Genomic DNA, 7521 nt, shown 5'->3' with positions numbered 1-7521 from the left:
ATCGGCAACAGAAACGCCGCGGTAAGGAGAGAGAAAGCTCGCCAGAAAATCGGCCAAAGTCGGGTAAGGAAGACGAGATCCACGGATCCGGGTCAACCCGAACCCAGAACCCGGGAGAGCCAGCCCGTTCCTCCCTTGGCCTCTGCCTTCGGCCCAGCCCAACTACAGCGGCCCAAACCTCAAACCGGCCCAGAAGCTACGGTTCAGTTGAACCAACCCAGACTAGACCCACGGTCCAATTGAGCCGCCCTGCAAACCAAACACTTGCGGCCCAGCCTAGTAAGCCGAGGCCCAACGTTTAGCCTTGGCTCAGTAGCCTTCCACAGCCCGCGACCCGAACCACGACCCGAACCGGACTCCGACCCGCGCTTCGACCCGACACTACCGCCCGACGTGGCTTTCTTTGCTGCTGCCACGTGTCACACAGCGGCGCGGCAATCCTCGGCTCGGCTCGACGCAAACGGCTCGGGCTCCCTCCGGTGACGCTCCGGCGGCTCCAGCGGCTGTTCGGCTTGGCTCACTTGTTTTCAGCCCGGTTTCCACTGTTTCGACCCTCCCGGATCTGTTTTCGGCCCCGATTAAGGTATCCGAGGCCGTTTTAGAGCCGTATTTCACATTTATTAAATTATAGGTAAATTAATTGTGAAATACTAACGGAAAGTGGTGAACGGCGTGATAGGAAACAAACCCAGCGAAGTAGGAAGCAGCTCTCACGGAACGGGAGCTTACGTTTAGCTATTTAGGGAGTACTTCGGCCGAGGCCAACCAAGTAAGTGGCCTTACTATAGGATAGGCTAAATAGATTGTATGATGCTTGATGATATGTGCCAGTTTATACATATTTTGTTGAGTGACGCTTAATATGTTTGACGCACGTTGTGGCATTATGATGAGCATGATGATTGCATGATTTTTACCTTAATATGATGATGTTTTCCATATTGAGCATGCTAGATGATGATGAGTGCCATATTGCATCATGTCGTTAGATCGACGTAGGACACAACCCTAAGAGCATGAAAATGATATTAATATAAATATCCACGATATGCGTTACCTAGAGTAACAAAGAGATGAGACTAGAGGGTTGTGTCAGAAGAGACATTACGATGGATTTAGAGGGACCTCATGCATTTTGTATGTTCATAAGCATAGGGCTACTTCCCCTAGAGATGATGAGTGCGGACGCGCACCTTATGATGAGCGCGAATGCGCACAGGTGCGAAAGCACACAGATGAGGGTGTTCATGAGGCGCATGACACTATGGGGTTCCGCTGACCTCCGGACGTCGCTACAGATTAGCTTGACCAGAGGGTCCAGGGGGTGTGCGAGCGCCCTGGGGACTCACACTCGCACGTGTGAGTCGTGTGTAGGGAAGTACTACACATCCAATTTGTCCGAGACTGGAGGCCACCCCTAAGATGATTAGAGATAGGTCCCTATTCATGATTGCATGTGTTTGCATTAGCATGGCCCCTATAGTGGGGTCACTTACTGAGTATTTCGAAAAATACTCAGGCCGTGTGCCATATTGTTTTTCAGGTAAAGGCAAGGCTCCCATGTACGGTTGACGGTGGCATCGTGATCAGAGACTGTGGCGCGTGCATAGGATAGTTGCATATTTAAAATTCCTAGTCTTGGTTAGGATAGGGCGTTTGCATTTCATTCATTTATATTAATTAATTTGTAATCGTTTTATTTTGTCTTTTCAACTCCAGCACGATGTTTGAAACACGTAAGTCCGGCAGTGTTTTCCAATGTTTTAATGTATTCTGAAGTTTTTAAATTTTTCCGCTAATAAAGATGAGCATGCTTAGATTTTTATTCTACATTAGAGATGAGCATGAGACGTTAGTGGCGACTCTAGATATGTGAAAATTTAGGGTCGTTACATACACTATAAGGGCATTTGGTCTAGTGGTATGATTTTTTGTTTACAAATGAGGTGGAATGAACAAACAAAAATAATGAGTTTAAAATTACCAAACAAAATATCAATTTTCAAATGGAATGGAGAATATTAAATATTAAATACATTTTCAACTAATGCATTTGGTTGAGAGATATTATGGCCAATATAAGAAAAATATAGCATTAACTAATTTTCATGGACACATTTGGATCCTTAGCATACTAAAATGACTGTTATTATTGGTATCAAACGAATAACAATTCATATCAGCTAAATCTTCCAATTGATAATTAGGCCAGAGAAAGAACTTGAATTTATTTTTATATCTATCAACATGTTTGCTACTTTTATCTAAAACTTGATCACGAGTTTTTCTTATTTGCATTTTAAAATTATGTATTTCTATTTCTAGAATTGAAACAAAAACATGTGGATAAATTTCAAATATTGAGGCGCATAAAAGATATGGACCAACAACTAAAAAGGATAGATCCACTACAAGGCATTTGGTCTAGTGGTATGATTCTCGCTTCGGGTGCGAGAGGTCCCGAGTTTGAGTCTCAAAATGCTCCCAACAATTATATAAAATTGAAGCATGCAATATAATAAGATTTGAAATAGGTTTTTTTTAAACCTTGAACGAAGAAGTAATTGAGATGGATATTTGGAAAGAAAAAAAAAGGAAGCTATATTTAATATAACATGTTAATTGAAGAGAGCAAACAACAAGAATAAACACACAAATGAAATTTGTGTATGTATAATTCTCTTCAAATCTTGGAAACTATGAGGATTCCTCTCCTTTCTTGACATAAAGACTTACTTTTTCGGGACTTGGACCATAAACAGTCATCTACTCTTACTCCTACTCCCTTCTCTAAGAATCAACATAGCATAATCATTCCATGAAGGCCGAGGTAGTCTTATAAAAGAAGATGAGGCTACCACTTTCAAATCATTCCATGAGGACTTGAGAAAGTTTTGTAAAAGAAGATGAGGGTACCACTTTCTATTGCAGAATTTCTATGTGAATAGAGAATGAACCATATTCTTGGGAGACAAAATAGAACCTCGAGCCTAACTTCAAAGGCATTACACAAATTGTTCTATGATATTTTTCTAGGAACTCTTTGTTATATTGTCCGCTGAAGGTTTCAGGAAAGGGACACAGATTCTCTATTGCACTGATCTCCCAATAGAAGTTTTACCTAGGTCATCTATCGTCACAACCCTTTTAAGGAAGATATGCCCAAATAACCAGTGAACAATAACATTTAAAGAAGTTTCAGAGAGCGAGAAGAGGATTGTGATAGAAGTTGCCCTAGGTAAAACTTCTTTAAATGTCTTAGCCAATCATGACCTCCTAATGAGGAGTCTCTTGGACAACAATAACATATGGACAACAAATGTCTTAGCCAATTGTGACGGTCATGATTGCTCAAGGCGTGTCGCCCAAATAATCGGTAAACAATAACATTGCACAAATAACCGCCTTGGACAACAAATCGTTTACAAGAATGGCTGAGACATGCAACATGCAACCACAGGCAACAGGCCTTGGGCAATCATGACTATGACATCTGCCCCCACACAATTTATTGGATGAGGCTGACTTTAGGTCTCTCGATGCGCTTCAAGCTGATCTCATAATGAGGAGTCTCTTCCAACCTACTAGGTGCTGTTGAAATCACTTCTCGGTTTGTTGAGTCTTCATGTCTTCTCTGTTCGTGTCTTTCCTACTTTCTTCGCTTGAAACTTTTTTCTTATTTGTATGACGTCATACCACCTGCTTCTGCTTGATGTCTTTTGGGTCAAAATAATAACGTTTCAAGTTACTAACGTGGACAACAAGGTTCGTCCGCATCCATAAGAGCAATTGGATTCTATATGATGTCTTCATAATCTTATGGATAACTTTAACTAGTCCATAGTATTTTCACACCAGTTTTTGGTTCTTGTTGCTTTGAACTCGAAGTTTATCTGAACTTAACTTATATGAACTCTTTATTTTTCTTGAAATTATTGTGGTTGACGCTTCCGACTGACCCTTTTCTTCATCCGTCTAGATGATATTTCTGTGTGAACAGGTGTTGCTTCAGTGGTTTGTTTCTGTCTCCTTTCTTCAGTATCTAACCTTGTTTTTGTCTCTTCTGGTGGGGATAAATCCATTATCTGACCTTGTTTTGCGTCGTGGTGTTCATGTAGTGGCAACAAGTTTCTATTGAGGTTGGCTCACTCGAGCTCCCCTTTTTAATTACAACAGTAGCAGCAAGCGTAGATTCATCATGGCTATGATTCTTTCTCAACTGTAGTATCGACATCATTTTCAACCCTCTTGGTTGATGGATGTTTTTCTGATGATCATTGGGTTAGACTCCATTACTACTAGACATTTTGCTAGGGGCATGTAAATGACTTTGTGTTTCAGCAGGACGTTTATTCCTGACACGACGTCGAAGTCATCCATTTCAACTATCACTAAACAATTTGCCTAGTCCAAGGCTCCAGCTTGATTAGAGTTCTCATTGTGACTCCTAAGACAGGTAAAGCTTCCAATTTGACGGCGTTCATCTTTCCTGTATCTTGATGCCAAAGGATGTTAAAATATTTTGCATCTGTCTCCATCATAAGTTGTGGGTGGCTATAGAGTTGACAATGGTGTTCCTTACTACTTTGTGCTTTACCCAAACCTCGACATACATAATATATATATATTCATTTAACTATAACACATATGGTCCATGAAAGAATTGTAACTCTTATGCTCATTAATATTATAATGGCTACTACGTAAATTATAACCTAAAGTTGATAATTGATGTCCAATTAGCCAACCCTAAATTTGTAATCATTCTGGAGTGATTGAAATTACAATAGAAGTAGTTTAAACTCCTAGTACCTTAAAGGAAGTTGGTCTCTTCTAATAAAACACGAAGTTCTCTTTAATATCATTAATACAATTATGCTAGACATGAAACTACAACTGCGTTCAATTTAACTCCATTTTATTGTCATCTTGAATGACGTGTGAATATATATTCTTGATTTACCTTGATATTTCATATTAGTTAAGCTTTTTGCAAAATCACAATTAGACAACAACAAAGATGAACTTTGGTCTGTTTATTATTTTAAAGAAAATTTCTTTCTCCATCTTATTCCTAATAACTCTGCAACTAAATTCATATTATGTTAAGAAACAAATTTTTTACTCTCAAGAAGTAAAATATGCAATTTTAACTAAAATTTCATCTAAACAAATTTTATTGCCATACAACATAGATGACAATTATAGCCTTCAAACAAAAACTAGAGTAGTTGTGGTGAACGGGATAGAAACTCTAGTGTTCATCCATAATATACAACCACTACCTAAATTATGACCTAAAAATTTGAAAACATAAGTTGTAGTTGAAATTTGGGTTGTGATAGATTGGTATCAGAGCAGCTAGATTTTAAATTATATAGATTTTTTCTTAGGATAAAGAGTCGTATATCTCTATGACTCAGCTCGATGACACGTCTCTCCGTGACCAAGTAAACATAAGTCAAATAGGTCATCTGTTGTCACAATCCTTTCTTTCTAGCAACTTTTCAGTCAAATAGGTCATCTGTTGTCACAATCCTTTCTTTCTAGGAACTTTTCAGTCAAATATGTCATATGTTGTCACAATCCTTTCTTTCTAAGAACTTTTCAGTCAAATAGGTCATCTGTTGTCACAATCCTTTCTTTCTAGGAACTTTTCAGTCAAATAGGTCATCTGTTGTCACAATCCTTTATTTCTAGGAACTTTTCAGTCAAATAGGTCATCTGTTGTCACAATCCTTTCTTTCTAGGAACTTTTCAGTCAAATAGGTCATCTGTTGTCACAATCCTTTGTTCTATTGTATTCTTTCTAGGAACTTTTCAGTCAAATAGGTCGTCTGTTGTCACAATCCTTTGTTCTATTATATTCTTTCTAGGAACTTTTCAGTCAAATAGGTCATCTGTTGTCACAATCCTTTGTTCTATTGTATTCTTTCTAGGAACTTTTCAATCAAATAGGTCATCTGTTGTCACAATCCTTTTAAGGAAGATGCGTCGAAATAACCGATGAAGAAGTTTCAGAGAGCCATAGGTTCGAATCCTGTCACCTTGATGTGTTATTCTCAAGGGCCGAAGTGCAAAGCCCCGTAGTCTATCCGTGGTTAGGAAGGCAGGCATGTTGTCCACTGTCGTCACATAGGTCATCTGTCGTCACAATCCTTTTAAGAAAGATGCACCCAAATAACCGATGAAGAAGTTTCAGAGAGCCATAGGTTCGAATCCTGTCACCTTGATGTGGTATTCTTAGGGGCCGAAGTGCAAAGCCCCATAGCCTATCCGTGGTCAGGAAGGCAGGCGAACCGCACACACTGAAAAAAAAAAAAAAAAAGATCTCATTTTCTATCACACGTAGAATTGTCATTCTTTTGTCTTTTGAAACCACTTACCTTATCAGTCATCAGGCAGGTTTTTGGTATCATATATCGAGATAATTATTATGAAAAAGCTATTCCACTAGTGTGACTTAGATACCCTTTCTTTGTGGTATCGGTCATGCTATTTGAATAGCCTGAAGTCATCATAGCCTCTCCACCGGTTCCGAAGACTCCTTCGGCATCAATGTGCTCCAATGAAAGAGATCAGACCCTTTCCTAAACTAGAACCGGGCACAAAATGCCGAGGAGAAAGTCGAAAGCGAGCTCTTTTCGTGTATACGCAATCTCGAAACCCAATTAGCTCAAGGACTGTCTCCTCAACCCTGGCAAGTATGAGTGCTTGGTAAGAGAGAATGTCGAATGAAAAAGACATTCGATTACGGCAACATTCGCAATTACCAAAGTGCACTAAACCTAGTAGAGATCTTCGACCTAACGATAATGGAACTTCAAGCCCATTTAATCAATCCGCTTTGTACCTTATTGTTGACCGAATCGGATGCACTCCAGGCCTAAATTCTCTCTCAGTCACCCGGAGACGAAAGGAAGATCAGATCCGAAGTTTACGAATCGAAGAAAAAGTGGATCTGAGTTCTACACGCTTTCATTTTCAAAAGCTTCGCTTGCCTGCGGTACTTTATTCAGGATGTGCAACAATACGGTCATCTCTTAGCCGTGTATAGAGAATTCCTTGATCATTTCCTTGGCGGATAACACAAATGAAATCGCTTCCCTGACCGCCCATCTTATGAGTCCATTCTTGTCTTGTTGGTTTGTTGTACTATTTTATACCTCTCTCGATTGATAGAAAGACGTTCGGGAGCTGGGAGGGCCTATCGTGAGGGAACTTTCCTTTTCACGGTAGACAAAGGTAAAGCGGGAGCTGCATATGTCCACTGTGATCAAGGCAGAGCGACTCCATCTTTAAAAGATGTTGGTTTTATCGAAACTGTTAGATCCGCTTTCGTTAAAGAAAAAATAGGAGCTCTTGGTTTGGCCGATGTCGATTCGTATGGCAATGCGGACTCGACTCAGGATGAGGATTCCGCTTTTCATACTGCTGCTATGAGCCGAAAGAGCTGGTAAGCTATCTCGCTAAACGAAAGGAAAAAGCACGTACGCGTTGACCTTGTTACAAGGGGCGGGG

General features: G+C 40.0%; 1 long non-coding RNA gene across 1 annotated transcript; it reads left to right on the top strand.

Moving 5' to 3' along the window:
- Positions 1 to 463: 463 nt before the first annotated feature.
- Positions 464 to 1684, top strand: LOC147788872 (uncharacterized). The gene is made up of 3 exons (XR_015412035.1): positions 464 to 583; positions 680 to 769; positions 1544 to 1684. It is a non-coding gene; the product is annotated as an uncharacterized LOC147788872 (long non-coding RNA).
- The last annotated feature ends 5837 nt before the right edge of the window (positions 1685 to 7521 follow it).

The sequence above is a fragment of the Cucurbita pepo genome, chromosome 16 (assembly GCF_057944985.1).
Source record: "Cucurbita pepo subsp. pepo isolate OVF chromosome 16, ASM5794498v1, whole genome shotgun sequence".
Lineage (NCBI taxonomy): Eukaryota > Viridiplantae > Streptophyta > Magnoliopsida > Cucurbitales > Cucurbitaceae > Cucurbita > Cucurbita pepo.
This window is presented reverse-complemented; position numbering and strand designations above follow the sequence as displayed.